This window comes from Gallus gallus, chromosome 12 (assembly GCF_016699485.2).
Source record: "Gallus gallus isolate bGalGal1 chromosome 12, bGalGal1.mat.broiler.GRCg7b, whole genome shotgun sequence".
In the NCBI taxonomy this organism is placed as follows: Eukaryota; Metazoa; Chordata; class Aves; order Galliformes; family Phasianidae; genus Gallus; species Gallus gallus.
The window spans coordinates 613,077-630,340 of record NC_052543.1 but is presented as its reverse complement, the minus strand read 5'-3'; the positions used below and the strand labels follow the sequence as shown (position 1 = coordinate 630,340).

The 17,264-nt window shown below is 48.9% G+C and overlaps 1 long non-coding RNA gene across 1 annotated transcript; it reads right to left on the bottom strand.

The window, feature by feature from the left end:
* Positions 1-4,253: 4,253 nt before the first annotated feature.
* Positions 4,254-15,429, bottom strand: LOC107054344. Its single transcript, XR_006931369.1, has 2 exons — positions 15,088-15,429; positions 4,254-4,512 (listed from the first exon to the last, which is right to left on the bottom strand). It is a non-coding gene; the product is annotated as an uncharacterized LOC107054344 (long non-coding RNA).
* Between the last annotated feature and the right edge of the window lie 1,835 nt (positions 15,430-17,264).

The following is a 17,264-nucleotide window of genomic DNA, read 5'->3' as shown; positions in this document are numbered from 1 at the left end:
CAGGGAAGATGAGCACTGCGGGAAGGGTTTTTAATGACCATCATCCCTGGCTGGTGGCTCTCAACTCTTTCTCTATGAACACAGATGATATGGATATGGGCAGGGGATTTGCATTCAGTGTCAAGCAACACCTCAGGACATCTCTTGCAGGATTTACAGCTCTGCAGCGCTTTGCCAGCTATCTGACAAATATCTACCCAGGCAGTGCAAAGACCCATCCACCACTGGATGCTGCTGCTGATTGTGTCAAGAGCATGTATTTGGAAAAAGAGTCAAAGAAGCCTCTCCTCTGGCATTTTCCCAGTTTCTAGAAGCAAGGGCATTTCTTTACTCAAATTTAATGTTCTTCTATGGAACAGGGAGTACTGCCCATATCCTGGCTATCTAATGCACAGAAATCAATAGGTAACTCAGGTGATGATTTCTGCAAGTCAGTGGTGCTCTTTGCACCTCCCTGCTGTCCTCTGTCTGGATTGTTCCAGCTCATCCCTCTTGGCTTTCCTGGGATGCTGAGGAGAGATACCAGCAGCAGGGCAGACTTCCTCTTCGTAGCATATCTCTTGTTCTGTTTCTTTTCCTGCTTTTAGCTGCACTGATGCATCAGATGCTTTATTTTCAGGTGCAGCATCTGCTGCTTGAGCCTACCGGTGGTTTTGTGCTGGGATCTCTTCAGTAGGGTGTGCTAATTAAGAGATCATATTTCCATCAGAACCTCTAATGCAAATGCACCTTGGTGTGCTTCATGAATGCTGTAAGAGCTTGCTGCAATCAGACCAGCTCTCTTGGAAGGATGCTTAATATCCTGCTGGCAGCAGTAGGAACTTTCCCAAACATCACCCCTGATTTTAAGGACATAAATTATTAAACAGCCTAGTGATGTTGCCCTTGTACAAAGTCAGCATTGAGAAAAGACTGACATCCTCCTTGCACATAAGTAAACTGAAAACTTAATTGCACTATGGCTGTATGGGATGAGGTTTGCAAACAGATTTGTTGCAGAGTTCAGCATCCCCACTGGGAAAGCCTGCATTTTCATGACATTTAACATGGATTTGAATATGTTTCTTTGTGCCCCAGCTCAGTGTGGACCACAGTGCTGTGCTGTGCTTGGTGTCAGCATCAGTGAGAAACAAATAGCACTTGTGCCCAACATGTTTTGGAAATGGTGCTTAAATTCACTGTTTTTAGCACGATGCCCGCTGCCCCACTGTGAAGTGGGCTTCATTAGGAACTTGAGATATCCTGGACTGTTGCATCCCAAGTAGGAGGAGGACATCAGCATGGGCACAGCTATGCTTCATCCACCAGCAGTGCCTGAGCTGCATCCCACAAGAGCAGATGCCTGGGGCCAGCTCTCTTCTTTTGCATCAGCCCCATCTCAAGCTGTCATTTGTGCTAAGGCTGGCCTAATTGATGGTTTGACAGTGATAAAAGCACATTTGCTCCTGCTGCAATTTTAGGCAGGCTTTTCAAGCCACTTTAGGGTGAAGTGCAATAAATCTCTAGGAAGTTTCTGGCAGGTGGATGCCCTTAAATCCCCGTCTGTAGCACATACCCGATGCATTCAGGGTGGAGGGGAAGGGCAGAGTGCCCAGCTAAGGTCTGGGGACAGGCAGTCTTCAGGCATTTTCCAATCTAGTGTAAGAAAGCAGGTGACAGTTGCATGGAGTAGGAGACAGCATGCAGTGCAGACACCAGCAGTCCATTCTCCCTCCTTTTCCCTTACCCTGCTTCATCACACCTCCACTCTTTCAATTGTGGAGCAATCTTCAGAAATTACAGCTAAAACTCCCTCCTTCCCCCCCCCCCGCCCCCGCTCTGGCTACCTGAAACAACCTTCTGTTTTTATGCAAGCCTCAAAGTATCTTTTACAGCAGCTCTTCCTCCTGCCATTAAATATTTATATGAGAAGCCACATGGTTTTGCTGCAGCAGGATGGTGCAGTGCTGGGAACCTCGGTGAGCCAGATTTAAATAGCAATGAGATTGCAGGCACTCATGAAATACCGGGGTTGTTTCCTCCCATTCTCCAACCTGCTGCAGTGCTTCCTGGAGCATCCCCAGCATCACATCCTCATCCCCACAGCCCGGGTGCTCAGCAAGTGCTCAGTGTTTTGACCAGCAGAGCACTGTGGGGAGAGAAGGCAGGCTGAGCTGCTCGTGTGCCTAGATGGGCTGCAGATGTAGGTAATGAAACGGAGACCTGGGGATGGACCTGGAAATCAAGTGCTCGAACGGTCTGATGAGCACGGAGCAGCGCATGAGTACCATCTGCTGCAGGACAAAAGCATCAGTGCACTGCTTCTGTGGGTCTTCATCTCTCACACCCCAACACCTTCCTTGCTCTGCTTTATTTTTGGAAGATGAGGATGGTGGAGGGAGGATACTTGTCTCAGTGCTTTGCAGTTGCTGTAGCAACTGTGGTGTCCCTGGCGGCAGGAGCACATGCTTCCTACAGCCAGCATCAGTATGAGCCTGCTACTTGCATTCAGATATTCTATTCCCTGCTAGAAAAAAAGCCCCATGCCTGTCTCCCAGCCAGCGGCAGCTAGAGATCAGACTGTGCTGCTGAAGCAGCAGCAGTGGCACAGGGGAAGCATGCCGAGCTGGAGGGATGCTGCTGTGCCTGCCATCTCCCAGGCGATCTTCTGAACACGAGTCAAAGCCTCCTCCAAAGCCTCCACTGCTCCTCTCTGGCTCCTAAGCAAGCACAGCCCTGCCTTACAGCTTCTGCTTTGGGGAAAAAAATACAATGAGTCTTGATCAAAGCATTCTCAGCAGTAGAGGATCTGCACAAGCTTTGCTGAGTTACTTTCCTGATTAATGACTTCTAAATAATAGAGCTTTGTTCACAGACTGGATTCATTTAATGTCCATTTCCAGTCATCTTGTAGGGCTTTGCCTACTCAATTGAAAATCCTGTTACTCCCCTGTTCCCACCAGCTTTGTAAATCACAAGCTGTGACCAAATATCCCTTCCTTTCCTTTGGGAAACCAAAAAGACAGAGCTCCTTGGGCCAGCTTCTTCTCAGATCCTCAAGAATCCATTTGCTCCCAAGGCACCAGGCGTGAGGTTCCATGGCAAAACCAAGCATGTTTGGCCAGGGGTGTGCTCACACAGCCTCTGACGCCTACCAAGGCTGCCCTACTTGTGTGTCTCAGGTCATAGCAGTCCTTTGGCCCCATGCCATCAGACACCTACATCCCTTCAGAGCCCACCAACCTCTACTCTGTGCCCTGTATGCGAACCACCCCTTCTCCCTGGAAAGGGCTTTAGCCTCAGCTAAAGCAAAGCACACACTGCTGGCCTCTGTCCCACACAGCTAACAATCCACATCAGCCGGTGGGGATGGAGGAGAACAAAACAAGCAGATCTTCATAATTTCTCCTCATCCATTTTACTTGGGTTAGGTCTATTTTGGTTTCATTTGCATAATTAAGCCCTGGGCTTTCAAAAATGGGGAGACCTGCCTTGCTTTTCCAGAAGGTACTGATCCAGCCTTTCCACCACCTGCTTTTGGGATGGCCTGAGCAGGCAAGAGCTGCAAGTTGAGATGGTCTTCACAAAATGGGAAGGCAGAGAGATGCTCCCACCTTGAGGCTGCCCTTTGAGTACTTGCTGGTGGGAACAAAGATTTCCTGGCGTCTTCTGGTGCCTTGACAGAAATGAGCAACAGGTGGGCCTGTTGTCACCCAAGTTAGGGTTTTCCACCTCACTAGTTGCTTGATGAGCTGGTTTTCTGGGCTGTAGCTGAAGCTTTATGTCCCCTGGGAAGCTTTTTTTAAGAGCAGGTTTGCAGCTGCGGAGTGTTTTACTGTTATTTTCAGCCTGTGATGTTTTCTTTTTCTTTTTTCTTTCTTCTTTTTTCCTTCAAAACACAAAAACAACAACAACAGCAAAACAACAACAAAAAAAAACCACTGTCAGCAAGTCACAAAAGAGTGACCTCAGTCTAAAATATGAGCCCTGGCATGGATTGGTATTTGACTCAGAAGCCACTTCCCATCTTTGGAGACTTGAAGTATGTTCCACTTCGTCATCCTGAAAGTCTTTAAACGCTTACTAAAACAGAGTTTATTTATCCACAGTCAGAACAGCCTATCTATTATCTTGAAGGCTGAATTCAGAAAGTTTTTACAGAAATTTATTGGTCTCATTCCTACCAGTCTGAACAGAAGTTTTCCACTGAGTCTGTCAAAATAGAAATGTTTCAATTCCGATTTCCTTCAGTCTTCAGCAAGACATCACATTAATTGTGCTAAAAAGCACTTTTATTAGTTACTGAGAAAGCAAGAGTCTGGCAACTCTTCTTGACCACTAGCTATTGACTTCTGTGAAGTTTCCTTTAACATTGATTTGATCCAATGCAGTGGTTTTCTCCACCAGCAAGCTCAGCAGTGGCTGGAGCCAACGGGACTGACTCCAGATGAGGATTATTGGCATCGGGGCTCAAGGGCTCCTATTGCTTCCTGGGTAAATCTTGTCTGCCCCTCTCAAGGCTTGTTTGCATCTCTGTTGGAAAAAAAGATGTGGAGGCACACTGAGAGCCAATAAATGCATACAGAACAATTTCATCTACACTTATGATGCTTTCAACAGGACTCAGGCAGCCATCTCGTAGCTTGCAGGAACTTTGTTTCAGTCTGACTTTGTGCAGGACTACGTTTCAGCCAACAGCTCAACACTGCAAGAATGCAGCATCAACTTTGCAAGGTTAGGAGAAAACCCAGCTCTTCCATCCTGACCTTCACAGAGTGCTCTGAGATCACTCCCACTGGCGTTTTGCCATGCTAGCACTACGTGGGCATCGACATTTCATGGAACAAACTGTGATCTACCTCGTATTTGCTACCAATTGTCCCTGTGCACACTTGGGTATGGCTGAGGCCTGCTCCTTGTGAAGCACCAGGAGGGGTTAGCACAGGCTTGATGCCTTCAGAAGTGGAAGCAGGGTATGTTTGGAAATGTACACCTTTAATACAGTTTGGTTTGTTGGATGCTCTGATGCCTGTGAAAGGATCCATGTAAGCAACCAGTCAATGGAAGCCTAGGCAGATGAACTTTCAGAGCTGAAATCCCATTTGATCCACTATCACTTCAACCTGAACTCACCTGAAGAAAATAAACTCTGCCAGGCTTGAGGATGGGTATCTGATGCTGCAAATCTTTCAAGAACTTGAAATCAAAATAGAAATGAAAAAATTTGGGTTGGAAAATGTCTTCTCTGCCTCCCTTGCTGTTGGAGTACACTGGAGGATTTGGAAGCTTTGCATCCACAGGACAGCAAAAGATCAAGACCTTGTGCATACAAGCACCAAGAGAGGTCTTCAGAAAGCACAGACCTTCATCTCTGCCCTTCATTTTAGGAATTCACTCAAGATTTTAGACTAGAAATGTAGTAACTGAGGGCTGAGATAGGCCTGCTCATGGCTTCTGCACAGACTGCGACTCTTGCAGTGCCAGTGGAAGCACGTGCCACAGGGAACTCATTTCACATTAGCCAAAGAAAGCCAGCCATGCTTTCAAGCACTAACATACCCATGGTTTCTTAAGACTGGATAGTGTGAAGTGTTGTGGCAGTCTGATGACACCTGCTGTTTCCATATGTCCTGGTTTAAACCTGAATTACTCACTGGCTTGCCCTGCCTTCTGCCTGGATGAAGAGGAGAACCAGGCTCCTCATTTCCATTTTTCGACCTTCTGGGACTGCCACATCCAGCCCAAAGCACAGCCCTGCCACGTGCCCTTTGCACAGCTGGCGAGAGCCTCAATTATAGGCCACTAGACCCGCTGTTTACAGGAAGTGCCGGCACAGAGCATGGAATTAGAAAGACCACAAGGTAATGAGGGATTATTTACTGGAGATTAAAGGACATGGAAAAACCACAGGACAAATCAGTGGGGCCTCAGCAATGGCAGCTGCTATTTCGGTCTCTCAGCTGCTGGCATTTGCATAGGTCATTCTGCAATGGGAGAATCTGGGAGGAATTCAGTGGGATAGATGATGCTTGCTTTGTTTTTTGGGCCAGTAAAACACACCAAAGCAGGTCCTAAACCTGCTGAATAGAGAGGAGGGATGTCCACTCCACTTTCTCCCTTCCTCAGCCAGTCGCACAAGACTTTCTTCCCCTCCAATGCAATTTCTGCTTTTGGGCAGCATGCCCAGGCCAAGTTGCTCGACCCAGCCCTGCCGACTGGCATAGCCATAAGGACACATCCATGGATTATTCAAGACAAAGCACCTCCTTAAATCTGGAAATAAATGGGGCAGGAGTGAGGTCTGACATCTCAAGACCTTCAAGACAGTGTCAGTGGGAGCTAGTGTTTCTTGGTAAGTTCTGAAATATTCAGAAGAGGGAAAACTCCTCGATGAAGGTTAATCCCAATCCAGTGCAGTCCAGTGCCATTTGTGATAATTTATTCTCCAGGCTTCTGCCTTCATGCACCTACAATCTCCCTTTTCCCTACAAACTACAAACCCACCAACACTGTCTCCAGTGGGAAGGGATGCTGGCAGAGGTCACAGACAAGGTGTCCAGAGAACACGTGGCTATCACAGGTGACTTCTGCAAAGATGTCCCAGAACACCTGTAAAACAATGCAAATGTCGCTTCATTTGTTTGAGCAGCCCACCTGCACTGAGATGCTCTTACCAACATCCCTTCGGGTGTGTGCTTTGAAGGACAGCAGATGCAAATCAATCCTATATTACAGAGTGACATCACAGCACCCACCCTACAATACCTCCTGGGTCTTATTGCTAAGGGTATAAGACTTGAACTGCAAAGATAGAGCCACATCCCAAAAGCACAGGGAATTCCTGCACTTCTATAGCAGAGACACCTTGTTCCAGTGTTTATGAGGCCATTTATTTTTTGGTGAGGTCTGCTTTTCAGGTAATTTAGGCTACCAAGATTTCAGTGGCTGTTCACAAGCTCAGAAATTTGGGGTGTTATTGGATCAGTTTCGTGCCAACCATCCCCACTCCTCCAGGTGCAGACGTACCATTTCTGCCCTGTCAGATACAGGATGGGCTCCAGGGCCCCCTGCCCCAACACAGGGCATTGATTCAGTCCTTTCTCATTAGAAATGTGGCCATGGACTCAAACCCCAGCCCTGCCCCTGTGGTTAGTGTGGTGCTTCTGGGAATCACAGTGACAGTGTAGCTGGGAGGACACTTGGTCAGGGGAGCAAGTGGGAGCTCAACAGGGTTTTCTTTTTTTCTTTTTCTTTTTTGTTCTGGCTGCAAGAAAGAGAGAGAAAGTAAGAATGAGCTTATTTTATAGCCTCAGAGGAATACCCAGCCATTGTTAGCTTGACATAAGCTGTCATGGTGAAGAAAATAAAAGCTTATTCTTGCTTGAATGGGCTGGCTGAAAACAAATGACCCTCCAAACCCTCTTATATATCATCATCAGCATTTCCATCATCTATGTGCTATGCGCCTGATCCACAACCCAGCCACTCCTAGACCAGGACCTGGTCTGTTACTCGCAACAGGAGGAAAGCAAAAATCCAGGTTTTCATCATTCAGGGGGAATCCGAAGGGCACTCCCACCCCTCAAAACACCAGCCTACACCATGGCCCCATTGAAGACGAGGCAGTGGCTATCTCTCTAATGACACTAATACAGGAGTGGCCGGAGTACGTCCTTCTCTCAAGTTTTTGCATGTAGAAAATGCTATCGCACAGTCCAAAATTTCCAAGCGATTTCCAATGGAGGCTCAGACAACTGTGATGAGCATCTCAGAGCCAGCAGAGTGGCCGTGCTGAACAAATGGGACAATGGGGACAACAGCGTCTGGCTTTGGAGTAACACACTGCTGATTACCAAGTTCAACAGCACTTTCTCTCCTTGGAGGTCAGCACTCAGATGCAGGCCATGCAGAGAAAACAGCCGTGCTGCAGCTGCTCAATTGACTCAGTTTTAACCAGGACCTTCTGGGTTTCTTCTGGGGAGTCAAGTGCCCTGTCTCAAGTGGTGAGCTCACTCTGGAGCTGTATTATATTTTCTTTACATAATTTTCTTCCGCCATCAAATCATGTAATTTGCCTTATAATTTGCCCCTTTAAAGGGGCACAATCAGCTTCAAGAGTTCAGGATCCACAAACCAGAGATCAGAGTCTGTGTGTGGTTCAGTGACACATGAAGGGAATGAAAAATATCCCCATTAATAGAAAAAGTCCAAACAGACACCACCCGCTTCTCCCCTTACAACTCCCTGACCCTCCCTGCCCCCCCCCCCCCCAAAACAAACAAACAAACAAACAAAAACCCACCTTTTTTAGAAGTGTTCAAAGTATCTGCAAAAAAGCTGAGCCAGAGACAGGTTTCTGCTCCGGGCTCACTCCCACCCTGCATAGGATCGAGCAGCCCGGAGCAGCAATGGATGGGATGGTGGTGGCTGACATTGCATTGCAGACACTTTTTTCTTTTTATTTGTTATTCCTACTGAATATATTGTGGTTGGAACTAAAAATGGGATTTTTCCCTCATCTTATATAAAAAATCTTTATAAAAAAATTTTGACCTTGTTAAGGGGTGAGGGCGTTTCAGCTAGAATGGCGAGAGCCTCCTCCTGCCGCTGTACCACAGTGCTGCCGTGGGTCACACTTCAGCACCCAGCTGAAGTGCTCACAGCAGGGGACCAGGTTGGGGACAAGAGGTCTCCTCCGGCATTTTCATAGAAACTGTCTCCAGTTGGCCCAGCCTGGTGAGTTTTGATTTAAACTGCAGTTAGAAGGTGCAATTAGAATCTGAGGTTGCTGTGCCAAGAGCTCATATGTGAAGCATAACAACAACAAAAATCTGTCCTCCAAATCTGTGTTTTCCCAATATTAACTCTTAGTTTGCTGCCACTAGAAGGAAATCCAGGGCCATCTGAGGACAGTCCTGGTGAGAGGTCTGTCAGTACCACTAAATATTAACATTTATGGGCTTGGTCATAACCACAGCTTTGTAGAGAGCTGCTGAGCCTTTTCTAGCACTGAGTGTGAGAGCAGAGGGAAGAGATGCTCTTTCTGGAGCCCTGGTGCTGGCTGGCTATGGATGGAATTATCATTGCTTTCATACACTGGGTAAGGAGGCAGATCTTCTCCCAAAATGGTTTGTCCAAGTCTCTCCCTCATGTTTCTCACTACACTCAATAGTTAATTTTGCAAAGGGAAGCCTTTGGAGATGGCAACGTTGTTCAGACCTTCAGCCCATCTGGAAAAAATTTCAATTCAAGGGAATTGCTGGTTGTTTATCTTCAGGCGGCATCATTGTGCAGTTAATTTCAGGTCTTCCAGTAAGCTGTAATGCATCTTTTAGCCTAAGAGCTCTTTTGCATGACACTGAAATAGGCCCCAGTCTACATACATCTGCTGCCAAGATAAATGTATGGTTCAGCAGCAGTAAAGAGGATATAAAAGACTCCCACGTTACAAATGTAGGAGGCAGAGGATATTTTAGCATGACAGTGGTTACACTTTTGGCAGTTCTGCTATAATAAACTTTGTTTTCAGAGCCTTAAAATATTCCCTGTGCTGCAAAGACTGACATATCTGCTTTCAGAGTTGTTTCAGGGTCTGGGGATGGTGAACGGAGCTTGGGAACATGGGGAAATGCAAAGAAGATGGAGTTATTAATGCCCTACATTTATAGGTATTTTCTCACAAAATGCCTTGGGTCCTGGTAGGCAAGGGAAAGACACTGAGGCAGGCTAAGGGCTAAAAACATAGGAGAGAAAGAGGATGGGAGACACCAACCTTGTGGAAGAAAAGGCCTGAGGGACCTCCTCCACCTCCCCACCTGGCGGAGTACTCTCAAGTCTTAAAGATCACCCAGTTCCAACCCCCCGCCATAGGCAAGCTTGCCCTCCGCCAGATTAGTCTGCCCAGGATCCCATCCGGGGCCTTGGGCAACTCCGGGGGGGGCACCCACACCTTTGGGCCTCACCACCCTCCAAGTAAAGAACATATTCCTAACATCGAACCAAAACCTCTCCGCTTTTAGTTTAAAGCCACTCCCCTTTGAAGGCCTCGAAGACATCTCCCCAGAGCCTTCTCCTCTCCAGGCTAAACACCCCCAGCTCCCCCAGCTTATCTTCATAGGAGAGGTGCTCCAGCCCTCTGAGCATCTTTGTGGTCCAACATCTTGACATCCTTCTTGTGCTGGGGACCCCAGGTCTGGATGCAGTGCTCCAGATGGGGCCTCATGAGAACAGAGTAGAGGTGGGCAATCCCCTCCCTGCCCTGCTGCCACCCCTCTGCCGATGCAGCCCAGGATGCAGTTGGTCTTCTGGGCTGCAAGAGCACACTGCTGGCTCACGTCCAGCTTTTTGCCTATGGGGATACCCACGTCCTTCTCCACAGACTTGCTCTCAAGGAGTTCTTTTTGCAGTCTGTATGCGTATCTGCGATTGCCCCAACCCAAGTGCAGCACCCTGCACTGGGCCTTGTTGAGCCTCATTAGGTTCTGGTGTGCCTACTTCCCAAGCCTGTCCAGGTCCCTCTGAATGGCACAACTTCCTTCTATTGTGTCAACTGTACCACTCAGCTTGGTGTCATCTGCAACCTTGTTCACGTACACTAGATCTCACTGTCTACGTCATTGATAAAGATGTTGAAGAGCACTGGTCTCAAGACAGAACCCTGAGGGACCCCACTCATCACTGGCTTCCATGTTGACATAGAGCCAATGACCACAACCCTCTAGCTGTGACCATCCAACAAACTACCCCCTGAATAACAAAGAAACTTTAACATATTCACCCTAATACAGCATGCAAGAGCTTTGCTGGCTGCACCTGGCTTGGCTGAAGACGAGATGTCTAAGCACAACCCAGCAGCCATTCTGGTAATGTATCTCACAGCAGACAAAGAGGAAGGATGGGTAACAGGGAGTAATCTGGCTGGGGGAAGGCACTGATGCCGCAGAGCTGGATGAGGGGCATTACCTGTACCCAAAGCACAGACCTGGGTTGAGCAAACTGGAGAGTAAGTAAAATGTTTTCAAGAGTGGGCCAGAACTAGAGAAGAACATTTGCTGAAGACTTCAAGAGAGCTGGCTTCCATGTTTCTCATGTCATCTTGAACTCAAATGACTAACAAAGGCACCAGGGTTGGTCAGAGGTGAGTGGTGAGTACCCAGCTGTCCCTGTTAACTCCTTCAAGGCCAGCACTGCCAGCATTCAGAGCCGATGTGCAATGCTGGGCTTCGGTCTTCTCCAGAACATCACACTGGGAAACACTGGCAGCTGGCTGGGAGGCAATTTGTGCCACAGAGGTACTTACGGAGGTAATTAGTGGTGATGACTCATACCTAATGCACTCTAGGGTGCCAGGAGTAGCAGTGAAAACCTTGATCTAGGGACAGCATCATGTCTCGGGCTGCTGCCTGGCCCTGCCTGCTCTCTATGCTCTCCTGGGGCAAGGAGGGGCTGTCCTCAGGGTTCCTGAATGCCATCACCGTGATGCACACATGTTCTTCCCATGACCACCATTTCCCTTTGCTCTGGGAGCTCAGCCCAAGCAAAAAAAGATCACTCTGCAATGTCAGGAGGGGTTTCCAGCTCTGGTTTTGGAGTTTTTCACCCACTTTTGCCATGACTCTTAATGGACGTGTTCTAACCACAAGCACTGCATGCTGCTTGCACAAAGTGCACATAGAAGGATTGGCTCTAAAAAAGTCTTATGACTCAGTGTGATCCCCTCTGAGCCGACAGCAAAACTTTGATGAGTCCTGCCGAAGGCTCTTGGTCACACTCTGAGTGTTTGAGGGCTGCCGTATTTACTCTTGGCCCACTAAAAGGGACAGGTATCACCAGGAAATCACCTCAGGGCCTGACATTTTAATGAGTTAACTGGTTAGCAACACTTCTGCAAGACCCTTGCCTAAACTGGGAGCCAGTGTAGTGGAGTGGGAGCGAGGTGGTTTCCTGCTGCCTCTGTCCTCTCTCCCCTTACCCCCAGCAGCAAGGGGTGAAGGTGTTGTGTCTGCTCAGATCAGTCTGATCCATCAATTAGAGCAGGTAGGATAGATGAGCTAGATCTGAATAGCAAAACCTTGCATGAAGCAAGAAAACTCGGAGAAACAGCCCAGGATATGGGCTTAGCATTAAACCCAAAAGGAACTCTGGCCAGTGGGTGCAGTAGGACTTAACGTGTCAGACCCAGTCTGGAAACCTACACATTTCTGAGGGTACAGAGAGCCAAGTTTAACAACAGGGAATCCAACCCATGTTTCTTTGTGACGCTCTGTGTGTATGTACAGCCCCAGAAATCCAACCCTGGTCTAGTGAGAAAAATACTCCTTTAAAAAGCTGCTTGTGCTGAACTTGGACGGGGTCTCAGTATTGAGGATTTGGAGAGCATGTGACAGTATTATAGTTTCATGCTAATCTGTCCTCATTGTGTGCTATGAAAAACAAGTAAAAACCCCTGCTTCCTAATCCCCAGGTTACTAATTGTGGGAAAACCATGTTGGCCACGGCCTTAGCAAGCGCTTATAAGTGTCATGCTTTTGTATTTATTACTAAGGGAATGCATAGCACGTTGCTGCTAACCTGAGTACTTGGAGTGGGCACCCCAGGCAGCAGGATACCAACACCCACTCCTCATTATTGCGGCGGATACCTCAGCAGCACAGCTCACCTCACCTCACCTCGGCCACAGAGCACAGCAAATCCTTGTGCAATGAAACCACGCAGAAGGAATTATCCCAATCCGTAATTGCTCCGGGCAGACCAGAAAGCAGCTCCTGCCGGTGGAAGTATCCACTCAGAGGTAATAACCCGCTGAGTAACAATGATGGCAGCAGATCCGTGATAAAAGGCAGGGAACAAAAAAAAAAAAAAAAAAAAGCTCTCTCCATTATACAAAGAACTGAAGCTTTCTGTTTGCTTCCTTTTGTTCAGAAATGCATTTAGCTCTTTGGAGGGAGGCGGAGGACAGATCAGCAGCACATGCAGAAAAAGCAGAAGCGTTGTTTACCATGAGTGAGATCATAGGCAGGGAAATTATTGTCTCCTTTTAATCTTTCCTGGATTTCTACCCAGTCCCTGTCCGTTTTACTCTCTTCAAGAGACATGTCTGCATGCGAGTGCTAAAAGTCTTGCTCTGGGGAGCCCGGAATCGCTGCCTCCATTCCTGTTGCCTCTGGGCAGAGACAGAACGTGAGGCAAAGCCAGGTCCGGGTTAGAACCGTGCTCCTCAGAGTCCATTTGAGACCTCTGCAATGGCCTCTCTGTCCCCACTCAGACACCTGGCAGCTTTGACATTGCTGAGGAGGGGAGGCGCTCCTCAAGCACCCTTCTGTCCTTCCTGAAGACCACAGCGGGAAGAAGGAAACCCCCTGTGTTTGCAGTTTTGATGCAATCCCCCTCCTTGTGCTGCCCTGACAAGGATGCGAACTAAACAAGACGCAAAGTAGAACAAAGAGAAACCATAGGAAAAACGAAGCCACAAGGACTGTAGTGGGATTTAAGGGCCCGGGTGGCTGGCTGGGCACACCGCAGGCCGTGCCCGGGCCACAGCAGCATCTGCCCTGCAAAATGCACGAGCCTGAGCTTCAGGATGGCCGTCTGCAGCCACAAGGTCATGTGCTGGGTGCAGGCCCTGCAGGACTATAGGGGCACAGCACTGCTCATTAAAGTGCCACGGAAATGTGAATGAACCAGATGAATGGATGAATAAATGAATGAAGAGAGGAAGGATGAGTGAATGAATATTGCACCGAGCTGTGCCTTTCATCCTGGGAGCGCGGAGCTGCAGCTCAGCTGCAGTGCGGGAGCTGTGCCCGTGCTCCCTGTCAGATGGTTTTCCAGGGCTGTCAGCACAGCCCTTCTGGGGAGGCAAGCGTGGAGATGTGGCTTATGGACTCTCATTATTTGAAGCATAATACTTCCCCTAACTAAATCCCCTTGGCTTCCCCTTCATCAAAGGGACAGATCATTACTTTTGGAGTTGCTTTCACTCTTGCTTTTCCAAACACTGACCGATTTCTATGGCAACGGTACCCCAGCCCTTTCCAGGCCTTTTCCCAACCCCTGCCATCTTCTGTCAAGTCACACTGTTGCAGAGCTGGGAGAGGCGGGCAGCAGGGACACCATGATGCGTTTTGGCACTGGCAGGGTTAAGGGCCTCCTGACAGCACAGCTCACAGCCATGCGCGGCACAGGGCATGCAGGCAGCTGTGGGGATTGTTAAAGATATCTCAGTTGAACTGAGATATTGTTTTCTGGAGGTTTTGTTGTGCTAAATGCAACATGCAGTGGGCTGAGCCCAATGGCTGACGTGAATGTGAGCAGAGCCACAGGCAGAGTGCTGCCTGTCCTCTCTGACCTGCCCAGCTCCTGCAGAGAGCAGCCTCTCCTGGGAAGAACCGGGAGGACTGAGAGGTGCATCAGCTGACAAAGTGAGAGCTCAGGGCATCTCCCCGCATCCTCGAGGAATCATGTCCAGGTCCAGCTGCTCTCCCAGTACATTCCCATTGGTTTCATATACAGATTTTATTCTGACTCAAAGGACTTTGCTGCCAGTGGCCTGCAGTCATGCCTCATCCCACCAGCGTTTTTCACAAGTTGCCTTGAATTTCATGGTAACCCCGCAGAGGTATTGGCTTACAGCAAACACAAGCACCGCCCTGGATGAAGCATTCTGCTTGTCTAATCCAAATATTAACAAGCACCAAATGTAAGATGTGGGGCTTGCCTCCTGCCCATCTGCAGACAGTCTGGCCATGGGTTTTGCTGCTTGCAGTGCTGTACTTAAAGATATCCAGCTGAAGAAGGGCAGAGAAGAGAGCTTTAATCCCTGGGGATCACATAGGGGCACAACCCTTGCATGGGGATAACCCAGCTTTGGGGTTGCTACACCGGGATGGGTGACCCTGGTGTCACTGAGCCTGGAGGGCTTTTGGGGATTGGAATGTTTGTTCTCAGAGCCGGGCAATGCTCTGGGGAAGGAGTAGAGCTGCGGGGCCCCTCTTTTCCTTCCATCTCTGCCAGTGCACTGCAGAGCCAGGCCAGGAGCTCTGCTGCCTCCACCCTGGCTGGGACAGAGGAGGTGGGGTAAAAACAGTTGGAAGACAAACTGAGACTTACCTCTGCATTTTCTCCTGCCACCCCCATCACTCTCCTCCAGTCTAATCATTCTCTTCCTCTTCAATCAAGGCCAATTTACAAGAGGAGCAGCTCCCAGAGCCCGAGTGCAAAAGCCTTTAATTACTGTCATATGGGAGTCTATGCCAAGCTCTCCTCTGGTGCCTTTTTCATACTTCCTGGAAGACAGTGCTCCAGGACCTGACAACCCCAACATGCTATTTGTCAAACTTGATTTTAAATCAGCACTCAGTTAAAAATGTGGCTTGTGAGGAGCAGCTTGCCGCGCAGAAACCCTGACAGCTGCATCTTTCCTCCTGCTTGTCAGCTGGACTTGCATCACACATTCAGCCAGCAGCAGAGGCAAGTGCATCACTCAGGAAAGGACAGAGCACATTCAGAGACACCAGGCTGACCGCCGTGCTATGCCCTGGCAGGAGAACATCCATCTGTCCTGCAGAAGTCCCCAGCACTCCCCTGCTGGGACCGTGCTCCCCATGGGGATGCACACTTATAATGTGCAGTGGGGCATTCAGAATCAGCCATGGTTTTGTATTTTCTCCCGTGTGGGAGAACATGAACACAGACTCCTATGCAGACTGTGAGACTTGGTGTCACCAGCACAGCAGGGAGGAGAAGGCAGCTCACCACCCGCCCTGCTATGCTGCAGGCAGGACGCAGCACTGCACCATTTGATTGTCCTTAAACACAGCCTGAACCAACATCTGGCACGCTGCAGACCCAGCAACTGTGCTGCGTGGGCTCAGCAGACACTGAGACACACCAGAACGGATGCCAAAACGCTTCCAGATGGCCTGGGCCAGCACACGTGGGGTCTGCTCCATGAATGATGCCCACCAGAGCTACCCTTCTAATATTTCATCACTGGAACGTCAGCTGCGGCAGAGCAGAGCTGCGGAAGGGGGGCCGTGGGAGCCACTGCCAGTGGGTGGCACTGCGAAACCAGCGGTATGGAGCTGGAAGAGCTGCGCAGGATGCACACGTCTGCTGCATGGCTTCGGCAGCTCAGAGCACTGGCACCGGGAATTGGTCTCTGTGGGGACGCAGAAGATGCTGACTGGCAGGGAGAGGGCTGCAAAGCCTCGTGTCCGGGCTGCCCACCTTCATGCTCACAGAAGCACCTCACTACAGCCCCTTCCAGAGTGGGAGAGAGCCCTTCTGCCATAGATGGATCTGGTCTTCCCCTCGTGCTGAGCACTTGGTAATTGCAGTACATCCCACTTAATTGGGCTGTGCTTAATTGGGAAATCCACTTACCAGGATGTCACCTAGGGAAACAATTTAAGCTTGAAAACACTTAAGAGTAATGCCTGCTGCTTTATAGGGAAGGAAGTTCTCCTGCAGAGAGATGCCTTCAGGTGGCTGAATCTCACTCCCTCTCCCACCAGCACCCAGTGCTCCTGCCTGCTTGCTCACATAACAGATTTCAGCCTTCTCCTTAAGTAGGTTACGGTCGGGGATGGCCCCAGCTGCTGCCACCTGCACACCCAGCATGTCCACCCCTTTCCTGGCTCAATATATAGCTTTCCTTCTGCAGCCAGGATCTTTTTGATGAGGATGATAGGCTTGACCGAGGTGCTGGAGCCATCACATGTGTGATAGCACAGGCCACCACACAAAGTGGGATTGGGCAAGAGCTCTGGAGAGAACCAACATCCATCACCATTAATCCTAATGCTAGTCTTCCTCCCTTGTTTCTCTGACAATCCAGTACATCAAATACCCAAGTGAAGGGAGCAAGGGGAAATGGGAAGAGCCCTTAAAAACAGAATGTTTAGTTAAGCATGTGGGGATGCCTGGTTTCCTATGGGAAGAAGGTTTACATGATCACACCAAGTATTTGTGCATGCACGTACACATCTGATAGATCCTGCTGACATTTGCTGAACCTATTGATCACATTTGGACAGAGAAGTGGCTTTTTCAAAGACAAAATATTCCAAAACATTTTGTAATAATTAGGGGATTTGGGGATCCTATTAATCCCCAACCCCTCTGTAGCTCCTGGGGACAAGGGGCCAAACTCTCCCAAGCCAAACCCCACGAACCACATTCCTTTGTTTGCAGAGGGAAACAGATTGCTCCAGAACCATCACTCTTCCAGGATTTTGGCTTATCCCTTTCTCTATAATCCCTTTCTCTATAATCTGACTACTTGT